The following is a 14865-nucleotide window of genomic DNA, read 5'->3' on the forward strand; positions in this document are numbered from 1 at the left end:
AGCTTCCCGTCTTGTCGGACGAACTGATCCATTTAATTTAATTCTTCTGAGCCGACTACTTGGATCGGCTGTAGACCGAAATCGTACACCTTTAGAAAGTCAGTGTCCCAAGTCCTGCCAGATATGCATCTGACGTGCTCGTAGCTCCATTGTTGCGCGTCGGCTGTAGCGACACTGTAGGCGGAGTCGGTGGTGACTACTTCAATGGTATCACCGATCCACTAGACGAGGCATTAGTGCATTGTAGATGGGATGCAACAGCTTGCGTGGATCCAGTCTCGCTCGAGCAGCATATTATAGGACCCTTTACCATTAATAACAAAGAAAGTGGTGAGTAGGGTCTTACTGCCAATGGTGAGGTCGACGTAGAGTGCCCCCCAGGTCGAAGATATGTTGCCTTCCAAATCCTTGAGCATCATATCCATCTTGATTAAATCCTCTTCTCCCTTGCCCAATTTGCGGAACATAGCATACGGCATGATGTTCACAGCAGCGTCTCCGTCTACCAACAGCTTAGCAACCGGTCGTCCGTTGACTTGCCTTTTGAGGAACAGAGCCTTGAGGTGTTGGTGTTTTTTATCCTCGGGTTTCTCAAAAGTGGCGGTCATTGGCTCCAATGCCAATTGTGCCATCTGCTCCTCAATTTCTATTGCGTTGTCGCAGTCAATGGGAGCCATGAACTCCATCGGCAAAATGTACACCATGTTGACGTCAGCAGCCGAATCATGATCTTCGTCTTCTTTGTCGGCTTTTCTTCTGGGGTGCCAAACTTGAGTTCTGACTCCTCTCTTGTCCACCGCTTGCCTTTGTTCCTCTTGCTGCTCCCATTGGCGCAAACGTTCGACCCTCCTTTTTTGGGACTTAGTCAGACCATTTGGGCACCACCTAGGGTTCACTGATTTTCTCGGTGGTTTAGCGCGTTCCCAATCTAGCTCCCATCCCAGAGGATCTTCGTCTGAGATTCTTGCGTCGGCCATCTCTCCCAACCGATCATGTGCACTGGTTCTGCCCCCCAGCCGATTACGTTGGTCTACTCTACCCCCCAGCCGATCACGCACTGAAACACGCCAATCTCCTTGCTCGTGCCTATTTCTGCTGATCGGCTTTAGTCCTCGATCCCCGGAGCGTGATCTCTTGAACGGGCAGCTATTGCGATACTGACCGTTGCACTCAGGGCAGTTATCGGCTGATGGTAGCCTGAGGTTATTTTCCCAACAGTGGATGAAGAACGGGCATCTCCAGTGATCCTCGTGTTGGCGCATCATCTCCTCCCGGCCCCTCGTGTCCTCCCATTGCCTCTGGTACTTGTCGAGCAGATCCCGGGATGTGACAGGCCGACGTGGTCTCTCTGAGCCTTCGCCTTCAGTTTCCATCCTCCCTTTTCCTTTAACATCTTCGGCTGAGGTCTGGTTTCTAGGGTCCACCGTGTCGCTTCTTCTGGCCAATTCTGACGTCAGCACTTTGGTTTGGAGTGAGTTTCTCCCCACGTCGACCATGTTAGCAGGGAAGGGGTGCTGGTGAATCTTCATCGGCTTCGCTGCTTTTGTTGGGACCTCGAATTTAATTTTCCCCTGCTCGATAGCTGACTGTATCTACTGACGGAAGACCTTGCAATCGTTGGTGTCATGAGATGTGGCATTGTGCCACTTGCAGTACTTCATCTTTTTAAGCTGCTCGACCGACGGAATCATGTGGTAGGGTGAGAGTTTGATTTGTCTCTCTTGAAGCAGCAAGTCGAAGATTTTGTCAGCATTAGATGTGTTGAAACCAAACGTCTCTGGTTCCTTTTATCAAATGGGCATAATATTGGCTTTTTTCCTTTTACCCACTCTGCCAGGCCGATTTCTGCTTCTTCTTCCAATTCGGACCCTTCCACGTACGCCACCTTTTTCTGGAAATTTCTTCGCTGGTCAAAAGGGCGCACTTCCTAGCCGGACAGCCGGTGAACGATTTGGCTCAAGCTCTCGAACTCCTGGGAAGCGTATTTCCCTTTGATGTGTGGTAGGAGTCCTTGGAAAGCGATGTCGGCCAATTGGGCGTCAGTCAAAACCAAGCTGTAGCACTTGTTTCTGATCTCCCTGAACCGCTGTATGTAGCTGGCCACCGACTCGTCGCTTCTCTGCTTGAGGCTGGTTAGATCAGAGAGTTTCATCTCGTGGACTCCCGCATAGAAGTGCTTATGGAATTGTTTTTTAGGTCGGCCCAAGTAACTATGGAGTTGGGTGGCAATGTAGTAAACCATTGAAAGGCTGACCCGGATAGGGACAACGAGAACAGATGCACCCTCAAAGCATCTTGTGCAGCATCTTCTCCGCACTGGATGATGAAACTGTTGACATGCTCTACCGTAGACGTATCATCTAGGCTTGAGAACTTAGTAAAATGGGGCACTTTGTACCGATGCGGGAATGACAATAAGTCGTAAGCAGGCGGGTACGGAATCTTGTACGTGTAAGTCTGTACCTTTGGTTTTAGCCCGAACTGGTCTTAAATTATGTCAGCTATCCTTGCGGTCCAATCCACTTGTTGCTGATGCTGCTGTTGCTGATGCACAACCGGCTGAGGAATCGGCACGTGCTGTTGGACTTGCGACACCACAGTCGGGTGATAAGCTGGTACGTGATGCGGATCTTGCGGCTGGGCTGTCGGCTGAGAAGCCAATGGCTGCTGTTGCATGGGTCAACTTGGCGTAGTGTATCCGCCGCCTCATCGTACAATATGATCGGCGATACAGTTCTGAATGGATCTGGAGCGCCTGCCCCCCTCCTGATTTCCGAGGTGGTTTGCTGGTATTGCGGGGCTATCGGCCGAGAGGCCGATGGAAACGATGCCTGAACTAGAGATTTCCTGTAACTAGTGGATGGGTCCAGATCGACAAGTGTCGCTGTCATTCCCCACGATGCCGAGGTTGAAAATGGCGGTTGTGCGGGGGGAACTAGCGCAGAGTAAAACGACACCTGTGATTGATAGAGCGTTGCATCGTTATATCCTATGGGCATTGTAGTTTTGTACCCCCCACTCTGTATCTGCATTGGCGGAGAAGCCAACTGAGGCATATTTGGCACCGTTGAGAAGCTTCTGATCGGTGCCACGATGGGAGGGGTGTAAGCTGGTCCCTGATACGTCTAAGCTACGCTGTTGACCATGGAGCTGACGACGGTGTTGTACACTGTGTTGGTCATCACCTTGGAGTGGTCGATCATAGCTTGATAAACAGACTGCTGGATCATCTCAGACATCTTCCCCAAGTCCTCGACAACAGTGATATGGCGAGGAGTGGGAAGAGCAGCCTTTCTGACGGTCTCCCCGCTTCTGGTACGACTAAAGAATTGTAGGCATGCCTTCTTGTAGTCTTCCAAAGCCTTCGCCACCTCTTCCCTCTAATCGTCCTTGAGGTCCACTTCAGTGATTTAAATGATGTTATCCTCCAAGATCTCAGCAGCCTTCGACATGATGGATCTTGCTTCTGTCCCACCGGGCGTGCCAAAAATGTGTTGACGCTAAAAATCAGCCGATGACTCTCTGCGTCGGACACACGACCCGGGAGAATCTGGTTAACTCCTGTTCGGGTTATCACCCTGGTGCGGTTCGTGCAGCGTGCTAGTCAATCTGACCTGTTGATTGACAAGGAAAGGAAAGTATTAAATTCCAGGGGTTTTGATCGGCTAGAATTCCAATCTGTCTTTAAGTATGTATTAGCGAATCAGCCGAATTACTGTGTAGATGACCAGCTACAGGACAATCGATGATCACGTAGCAATTGCAAAGAAACTACTAGAGCAACCTAAACAATGCTACAAAGGCAACACTTGGAACAGATCTAATCGGCTATATGACAATAAATATAAATAATGATGAAAATCCGACAGTTCGTGTCTCAAGCTGGATAATTGGTGATAAAACTAAAACAACATGTAAAACCTAGAATTCTAGTTAATATCAATAATTGGTGAATAAATCTAAACGAAACAACAATGATGCGCCCGAAGTTAAAGCTTATATATTACTCAATAAGTTGAACTTACAAATTGGCCGGAGGTCGTGTTGATGCAGCCCTGCCAACTCGTACGAACTCGTGGAAAGAAAAGGGTTTGGCGAAGTCACCGACTTGAAAGTAAAGTGCAAGGGAAAAAGTAGATTTGTTTTTGTTGATTGGTGTGTTGTCCTTTACAAGCCTTACGAGGCAGCTATTTATACCATGTTACAACTGATTTCCTAATCGACTAGGATCTATCTATAAAAGATAACAGATATTTACAAACAAACGTAACCCGCATCGGAGTTAGTTATTATTTTCTCATGGGCCAATCTTCATCTTCGGCTAATCATCATCCTGGCCCACTTTCGGCCCACATCGGCCAAGCCAATCTGGCTCCCAATCGGCCAGTCTTCATTGACTCCCTCAGTCCATCGGCTGAAACACTGTAGCTCTAATCGGCCGATTCCTAACTGTAGCTTCTTGCTTGCCGCATCGGCCGCCTTCCTCTTCTTTGACGCTGATCTAAACACGTGTCAAAATCCGGTGTCAACAAATAGATAAAGTTAGCGTGTCTATTAGGTAGGACACATGAATTTACGAGTTCAGGTGTGCGAATCTGTTTGAATGCTGTAATACTAATTTCTTATCAAGGCGACCATCTAATAACTCACCATAGCCATAGCACTATGAAGATCCATTATCAACGGCTATCAGATTCACACTTCATGTAAGATGCTACAGTTTCAGCAAGACAACAGAAAGGGATCAGTTTGAAAAAATAAATTTCAAAAAAAGACAACAAAAATCTGTCACTTAGTTTTTTTTATTAGGACCACCACATATAGAGCTAACTGTTCTATGGAGGTAACAAACAATTTATACTACATGCTTATGAAACTACGAAAATCGTGCATTATTTATATGAAAGTAAACCTTGTCATATCTAAAATAAAACTAAAGTGACACACAGAATGCGCACAATGCTAATATAGTTACAACAATTAAAAACACAAACAACATCTTAAACTTTATAAATTATCCATCGACTCATCATTCGAACTCTAATGGCATCATCAAGTATAAATAAAAATCAACACGAATATCCAAATAATGCCAAACAATCTAACCTAACTCATCAAGCTCAGGAAGACCATAACTCCTTATGTCCTTACCACTGAACGGACGATATCCGCTATGTCCCTAAGTACGAGTTGAAGAACCAATCTGGAACTCCCATGAGTTCGATGATAGTCTTCAGCCATAGATTTGAAGTTCTTGTCCCAGAGTCCACGGATATTGGTGTACTCACAAAATACGATAATCGTGGCAAATAATCTTCGCAAAGCACAAGGCATTTTAAATGACATAGCTTCAGTCAGTGCATCATCTAGAGACTTGTCAGTCTCCATAAGGCCCAGCACCTCACAAGCTTTTCTGAAAGTTAGACTTAGCATACCACGCACAATGCGAAGTGTAGCAAATGAAGTTGCTCCTGTAACATGGTTTAGGAGAACTCGTAGGTAGTACCTATCACCTTTCGCGGGGTGTACATAAACAAGTTTCCAATCTGAAAGCATTTATTCTTCCTAGGTTTCTAGTGTTTTTCAGATTTGATCCACCTAAAATGGTCTGGAAACTCCCTGTACAGATACTTGGGTGCATTAGGATCTTCTCTGTTCACCCTGAAATACTCTGTAAGCATTGACCGTTGTGACTATGAACACTGCGCTACTTCTTCAAGGTTTTCAGTCTCATTGAATGGAACCATGTGCATACTGGGCATATGCACCTGCATTTGCAAAACAGGGGGTGACATAGAGTACATTGGAAAATGATACAACCTGTATATTGCTTATATTGCAGTGATGCATCTTGCTTTCCTGTACTGCTTGATCTCATTGATCTCTATAGGTCCATTTTGAGCACAATCTTCAACTAAAAAGGAGGCACAATCATGTCCTTTATAAATGTACTTATAGATATACTTAATAGATTTGATGCTACAACATACCTCAACATTAATGTGACAGTTATAACGCATCAAAAGAGTGGGGTTATAGGGAACAACCCATCTATTGTCCAACCGCTTTTTCCTGATAAAAACCTTCTATCCATCTTGACACCTTCTACAAACAGGATATGCATCCATTCCTTGTTGAGTGACATCACAAAACTAGCATGGATATTTGAAACGACATTGGCCATCCGCCATGCATGCACAATGCGGGTTGAGAGTTCCACAAGGGCCATGCATCATGTGTGTGTAGACAATTCGATGGAGGACTGGATATTTCTTTTCATTAGGAAGCTCTGCTGATATATTCTTATCAAAATCATGAGGCCCACTCAGCTTAGCACTCTTGTCCATAATTAGCAAAAAAATGTTCATGCGACAAACCCCTCTTCTAAAACTCAGTGACATGTGCCCAAGCAGCCACCTTTACAAAGTGTCCCTTAATGATCAAGAAATCATGAAGGTCAAGTAGTTTCGCATGATACACCCTTGCAACAATATCTGGTCTATCTTGTGGTGTTTGTCCAAGCAACAACTCTTCCATAATCTCTAGCCAATAAGGATTGCAAGTCATTGTCACAAAATAATCCGGGCGACCATAGCGTGCAACTAAGATCATTGCATCCATGAACCTTGCACGGACATCGCGGTCACTTCAAGAAAAATTCTTAGTTAGCACAATTGGTTTACCGGCCTTTAAAGCATCCACCTCTCCAAAAGCAAGGGCGTCAAGGATGCCCTGTTTTAAATAAATTAATTAATTAATGTAAGAAATATTGATAATGGATACAACCCTAATGTAAATTCATATGCATTGACAGAAAGCACATTAACAATGATAAATGGTTTTTCAAACTTGATACAGATCCGCCCCTATAATCTCTTGGTGGTCTGGATTAAAGTACCAATCCAAGCGCATGGACTCAATCTTTATATAGATATCAACAATCCACTGTTGGAATAGACGTCCTCCATAGAAAAATATGTTAAACAATCACATATTTGCATAACATAACAGTAATACTCCTGCGCACTCACGTGTAGTTGTGACCTTGAGTTACCTATACATGTACCACATTTGCAAAAAAAAAAGTTAAAACACATATATCATTTAAAACAACACATTTGATAAAATTATAGGAAAAAATACAATGTAAAAACATATACACACAACTCCATCATCGTCGTCACCATAATCATTGTCCCCATAGCCACCATCATTCTCTCCATCAATCTCTTCATAATTATTGTATCAATCACTTGTGATTAGATACATGTCATAAAAATTGTGAGCAGGACAAATCTAACTCAACAAATCTAAAACGGAACCTTGTTTGGCACCACCATCAACAATTCTAGATGGCATTCTTTTATATCTATCAACTTGTATAGTTTCAACTCTTGTACATGAAGATTGACTCTTATCTTTCAGCAATCCAACATTTGTATCTGCAAGAAAAATGCAACAAATAAATAATGTTACAGCCGATAGATATCATAATCACATAGTGAGCTTGCACATACCTAGCTTTTTACGCTTAGTGTACTTTCTCCTTTTCCTTGGAAAACGCACCATCGGTATTTCTTCCAACAATACCTTTTTATCCTCCCAACCAGTTTCTCCTCCAGGATAGAACAGAGGATAAGCCAACAGATCATAGCAGCCATGGTATGCTTTTATAAATTGTGCATGACCTGAGTTTGTATGTACCATTATACTCCTTTGAAATTTACGCTGGTCGTTTGATCCATCCTGCCAGATGGCGACCACCTAATCCATTGCCGGTGCATTAAATCTCCTCTGGTCCACAGAAATGCTCGTATTCAATTCAATCTTGTATTCATCAAGGTTTGGTATGTGCACTAGATATCGGAATGTATGGTCATATAGATTGTTATTTTGTATCTGTATATCCAAAATGGTTCTAATCAAATTGGCATCAAGATGAGGAGACCTCTGTGCTCTGTGTGCCATAGTCTCATCCGTATCATAAAAATACAACTGCATATGCCTTGGACCCTTTGCACTGGGCTTTAACTGATCTAGCTTGTGATATATCTGACCATGTACCTTGAAAGTATGAACACCCATACCTGCGAAAAGAATGAAACTTTGAGGTATAATTCAAACTAAAGGTGTTTCAATTATTATTGTAGCTTGCAAAACAGTACCAGCAGCAGTGGTGAGATGATCGACAGAGGCACCGAAGCTAGTGAATGAGAAGTGTGAGTTGAAATATCAAATGTTCTTTCTAAAATACAGTGCATCTCTGTCGGTCTGGCTTGTGAACAAGCGACGAAGCTCAATGGGGACATCTGGAATATATATATTCAACTTTCCCTTCCTACAACAGAAACTATCTCCTTCACCTGGAAACTTTATAGCACCACAATACTCACAATTCGGCACTTTGCGGAGAACATGGTGAGTAGTTAGCAGATCTTTATATACTGCATCATACTGATCATGGTCTAGCATAACCACGTCTGGATCTCTACATGTCTCATACCGAATGACTGTCACACCAAATATATGAAAACAAATAAATGCTAATAAAAAACTATGCAAATAGAAAATTCTAATCTTTGAATGAACATATACCTCTCTCATGAAACACCCTTGCTTCATCATCTTCATAAATATCAATATCACCAACCTCGGGCGCCAAGCAATCCAAATCTTCCTCTGGCATTCAAACACACTTTAATCAAGTGTTAAGACGTTCCTAATGGTGAGTGTGGACTAGGATGAGCAAAATTTTACCTTCCAAAGCAATTGTTGGATCTTTTGGTTCCCAAAATCCAGGGTTCACTTGCTCTACATTGTTTGAACCACTATTCATCCCTGATTGAATCAATATTATTTTATTAGTGTGACAGTCACATAAAGTGTCATAAAAACTTATTAATTCCAAGTGGAAAAAACAACCATTGATAACCCCTCTTGTTTTAGAACATGTTAATACTTCTGTTTCGGCAGACTGCGCGGATCCAAACATTGAAGCTTGAGAAGCCAAAGCTGCATACATGAAAGCATTATAATCAGCACAGCCCCATTAATAGTATCATTATACATAGTGTACCTTGGTTAGACATGTTCTTGCACGTAGTTATTTTTTAATATCTTCTCTTCTCTTGCCAAGTCTGACAGGATTGCATATCTCTTCCTCTCTATCCCTCTTTAGCTCTATTTGAGACACCTCCTCAAAACCAACTATATACATACACTAGTAGAGAATTGGCTTTCGATGCGCCCCCTTTTGTCCCGGTTTAAAGTTGGCCCGGGACAAAAGGGGGTGCGCCACGGTAGGCAAAAATGGAGGGGGGAGTTAGTCCTAGTTGGTAATTGCAACGGCTAGCTGGGGCGCGTCGGTGGCGGCACCATTTTATCCCGGTTGGAGCATCCAACCGGGATAAAAGGGTGTTCCTTTTGTCCCGGTTGGAGCCTCCAACCGGGACTAAACTTTTAACCGGGACAAAAGGTGTTCCCTTTTGTGTCGGTTGGAGTTTTTAACCGGGATAAAAACTCATCCCCCATTATATCCCGAGACAGAGGACTTTCTTCCTCCTCCAGCCCGAGCCAGTCTAGCACATTGATAGAGAGCTAAGCTTCACCTACTCTTCGGTGGTGCCGAAGCAAGGGAGGTGCTGCCTGAAGTTTTTTCCCTCATTTTCGTGGGAATTTGACTCAGCCAATACAAGTGTTGTGAAGGTTTGCTACTTCATCCTCGTGTTATGCTTTGATTATGCTTTGGAGATGGAAAGATTATTTGCTAGAATGTGATGAAGTAGAAAATGGAGAGGTATTTTGAGGTAGAATGTGAGGGAGATTGATGTGTCATATATAGTATGCATTCTTGCAGTGGTTTAAGAATGATGCTACCTTGTCTAGACGGTTTATCTTATCAAATTCAATATGATTTTTCAAATCCATACTTGTTGAACTTGCATGCCGTGGTCATATCTGCGAGGATGTTCTCCGCCGAGCAGCAACGTATGTCAAGAAGGAGGTTCGATTCTACGAGAAAGAGTGGATACGGACATCGTGACCGTGTCCCCTTTTCCGTAGCATCTAACCTCTTTCATGACGAAGTGCGGTGCCACCCAGTTGAGAACATGCTCGCGAGATGATCACGGTCTTCAAGTTCAACAACTTCTGCAGTGGTAAGGAAAGAATTTTTGTACATAGATGACTTCTGCTACTTGTTGAACTTATCAAATTCAATAAGGTTTTTCAAATCCATACTTATTGAACATGCATATCGTGTTCATCTCTCCGATGATGTTCTCCGCCGAGCAGCAACGTATGTCAAGAAGGAGGTTCGATTCTACGAGAAAGAGTGGATACGGACATCGTGACCGTGTCCCCTGTTCCGTAGAATGGAACCTCTTTCATGACGAAGTGCGGTGCCGCCCAGTTGAGGACATGCTCGCGAGATGATCACGGTCTTCAAGTTCAACAACTTATGTAGTGTTAAGGTAATAATTTTTGTACATAGATGGCTTCTGCTACTGGAGGAAGTGGCGATGGTGGGGGCGATCGTGGTTCCTATTTCGGCAAGGGGAAAATCATAGTTGGCCCTCAGCATAAGCCGAAGAAAAAGAGCGCGCTGGAAAAAGCAATGCTTCGTTATTTGCAGCAACGTCATGAAGAAGCTGTTGCCGCGGGTCAGGAACCTCCTTTTGGTGGTCGTTATGCTCCACCCTCAGTTCCGGGTGTTTCACGTCCACTTAGTACTACCGTTTCAGGTGGCACAAATAAACCTAAGGATGAGGCTGGGTCAGTGGAACCTTCGTCTTCACCGTCCAAGGATGCTTAAAGTCCTCCTAGATAATAACCAGTGGATGGCTTGTTGTATCGTATCATGTTGTTTGGATCTTTAATTTAAATATGTGTATTTGGATCTTCATGTTGTTGTATTGTACCATGTTGTTTGGATCTTTAATCAATTTTCACGTGTAATTCATTGTCAAGTGTAATCCATTTTCATGTGTAATACGATGCAGATGGACCAGCAATGGATGTATAATGCAGACAGGCGGAGCAAGGTGTTTATTGATGGCTTGCATTATTTTCTCGAAGTGACCAAAGCGAACAAGCCAGAGAATGGGTTCGTATGTTGTCCATGCTTCCAATGCAATAACAAGAAGGAGTATTCAAAGGATTCCTGGGGGACTATTCACAGCCACTTGTTTAAATACGGTTTCATGCCTAACTATTTGGTTTGGACCAAGCACGGTGAACTAGGGGTCGTAATGGAAGATGGCGAGGAGGAGGAGGAAGATGACACCATTCCGGACTGGGTTGCAGGCCAAGCTTTTGCAGGTACTACAATGGGCGAGGCTGATGAAGATGAGTTTGCAGAAAATGGGCCTACTGATGACCTTGGTCAGGTCATACGAGATGCATACAGAGATTGCGAAACTGAGAAGGAAGCAGCAAAGTTGCAGCGCATGATAGATGATCACCAAAAATTGTTGTAAACAGGTTGCCAGCAGGGCCATAAAAAACTAGGTACGACACTAGAATTTGCGCAATGGAAGGCAAAAAATGGTGTGTCCGATAAGGCATTTCAGGGGATGTTGAACATTGTCAAGAAGATTCTCCCCGAGAATAATGAATTACCATCCACAACATATGAAGCTAAACAGATTATTTGCCCTCTCGGATTGGATGTTCAGAAGATACACGCATGCTCTAATGACTGTATCCTCTATCGTGGTGATGAATACGAGAAATTGGATGCTTGTCCCGTCTATGAAGCCCTGCGGTATAAGATCAGGTGAGATGATCCTTGTGATGTCGAGGGGCAGTATCCCAAGAAGAGAGTTCCCACGAAGGTGATGTGGTATTTCCCTATAATACCATGCTTGAAGCGCTTGTTCAGGAACAAGGCGAATGCTAAGTTGATGCGATGGCACAAAGAAGACCATAAGGAAGATGAGATGCTGAGACACCCCGCAGATGGGGCACAGTGGAGATCAATTGATAGAACATTCCCGGACTTTGAAAGTGAAGCAAGGAACATAAGGTTTGGTTTAAGTACTGATGGATTCAATCCATTCGGTGAGTTGAGTAGTGGCCATAGTACTTGGCCTGTGACCCTTTGTATGTTCAACCTTCCTCCTTGGTTGTGCATGAAGCGGAAGTTTATTATGATGCCGGCGCTTATCCAAGGCCCAAAAAAACCCGGCAACGATATTGACATGTACCTAAGACCGTTGGTTGATGACCTTTTAAAGCTCTAGAAGGAAGAAGGTGTACGTGTGTGGGATGAGGATAGACAAGAGATCTTTAATCTACGAGCATTGTTGTTCGTAACCATCAATGATTGGCCTGCATTGAGTAACCTTTCAGGATAGACAAACAAAAGAAGTTTATAAATATCAAGGCTCATGACTGCCACATATTGATGACCCAGTTGCTTCCGATTGCACTGAGGGGTGTTCTACCAGAAAATGTCCGGTTGCCGCTCGTAAAGCTATGCGCGTTTCTCAATGTGATTTCGCAGAAGGCAATCAATCCATCCAAGCTATCAAAGCTACAGAACGATGTGGTGCAATGTCTTGTCAGTTTTGAGCTGTTATTTCCACCATCCTTCTTCAATATTACGACGCACTTACTGGTTCACCTAGTAAAAGAGATTGGTATTCTCGGACCTGTATACCTGCACAATATGTGGCCTTTCGAGAGGTTCATGGCAGTCCTAAAAAACTATGTTCTTAATCGTGCCCATCCAAAAAGAAGCATCGCCAAGGGATATGGAACAGATGAGCATGCCACGAGGGGAGGCTCCGAGGAATGGGCACCCTTGGAAGGAAATCAAGTTTGAGCAATGATACTGATTTGTTCGACAAGGCACACTACACTGTTCTACAACAGTCATCCTTTGTGTCTCCGTATATCGAGCAGCACAGGCAGATGGTAGTTTCCAAAAACCCGACCAAATCCGATGCTTGGCTTACCCGTCATCACATGGAAACTTTTCCCTCCTGGTTGCGCCAACAACTTATGGGTAACTCTGAGATTCACCCACAGCTTGCCTGGTTAGCCAGGGGACCTGCTAGCACAATCGTCAAATTCCAAGGCTATGAGATAAATGGTTCTAGATTTTACACAAGAGCCCAGGACCAGAAAAGCACGAACCAAAATAGTGGTGTCCGCATAGATGCCATGGACAGAAATAATAGCAAGGAGTCATATTATGGTTTCATACAGGAGATATGGGAACTCGAATACGGACCACTGTACATCCCTCTATTTCTTTGCAATTGGGTGAAGCTAACCGCCGTAACCAAAGATCAGTACGGAATGACAATAGTAGATCTGAGCAAGACTGGATACAGTGATGACCCATTCGTACTTGCCAATGATGTGCATCAGGTGTTCTATGTGAAGGACATATGTAGCAAACCCAAGAGGAATCCAGAAGAGACATGGGACCAAAGTGCCACATAGTTCTTCCAGGTAAAAGAAAAATCGTGGGAGTCGAGGATAAAACAGACCAATCAGATGATTATGATCAGTTTGATGGCATGCCTCCATTCGCCGTTGAAGTTGATCCAAGCATCCTGCTATCCAAAGAAGAGGCTCCGTACTTACGCCGCGATCATGATCAAGGAACTTTCGTGAAGAAGAAATTTTACAACGTTGTATTGTAATGCGCTAAATTTACATGATCTTTGTGTATTAATTGATACAATTTTTAATTTACCCTATGTATGATTTCATGTGTTCTTAAATTTGTTAGGTGAAGATTTTTTAGATAAACATGAACAATGTTAACCACATACATACATGGATTTTTCTGCGCATTGAAATTATTTAATTGAATAATTTCTTGATCACAGCGATGCAGTAAAATAAATATTTTAGAGGCTAAATGAACTAGTATAGAATTAATGACTAAATCACACTTATTGTCAATTTACTCGCTAATTAAATATATTTTTTTTCATGTACAAAATATGTGAAGGTTTTGTTTTTCATCCTGAAATGCAGTGAAAAGATAAATAAAATCCATTTCCAAAAAACAGGCGGGAGAAGAAAACTAGAAAAAAGACCTTTTGTCCCGGGTGCCAACAGCAACCGGGACAAAAGGCCCCCCTTTTATCCCGGCTCCAAACTGCAACCGGGATAAAAGGGTACTTTTCGACTCCCGCCTAGACGTACCCTTTTATCCCGGTTGGCAATCGGGATAAAAGGCCCCCCCTTTTATCCCGGTTGGTGGTGGCACCCAGGATAAAAGGGTAGGCTCCCAGGCCCACCTGGCGGACGCACCCTTTTGTCCCGGGTTCCATCACCAACCGGGATAAAAGGCGGGGGGGGGGGGGGTTAAAAGGCACTGTAGCCCCTTCTACCCCCCACGCCAGTTACACTTAGCAAAATTTTTGCCAAGTCCTGCGCGCGCTCTGCTCCGTCGCTGCCCGTCCGCCTCCCTCGCCAGCCGCCGCCGTCATCGTCCCCCATTGCCCCGGCTGTCGTTGTCCCGCTGCCGACCGCGCCCAGACATCCTCCTCCTCCATCGCCCCGGCCGGCCCGCCTCGATCCTCCTCCGTCGCGCCCGGCCCCTACCTCGTCGCCGCCGGCCACCAGCTCCATCGCGGGCCTCATCATTGCCTCATCGCCGCCTCGTCGATGTCCCGCCTCCGCCGTCCCGCCATCCCGCGCGCCTTCGCACCGTCGTCGCCTCCGCCGTCCCGCCGTCCCGGCCACCTCGTCGCCCCGGCCACCGTCGACCGCACGCGAGAGGTCCGCCGCGCCGGCCGGCACTGGCACTGGGACTGGCCTTTTTTTTAAGTTACTAAAAAAATAGGTAGTAATTAGGTAGAAATTTAATAGATTTTTGTATATGTGTTAGAAAATCAAATT

The sequence above is a fragment of the Setaria italica genome, chromosome IV (assembly GCF_000263155.2).
Source record: "Setaria italica strain Yugu1 chromosome IV, Setaria_italica_v2.0, whole genome shotgun sequence".
Taxonomy (NCBI): Eukaryota; Viridiplantae; Streptophyta; class Magnoliopsida; order Poales; family Poaceae; genus Setaria; species Setaria italica.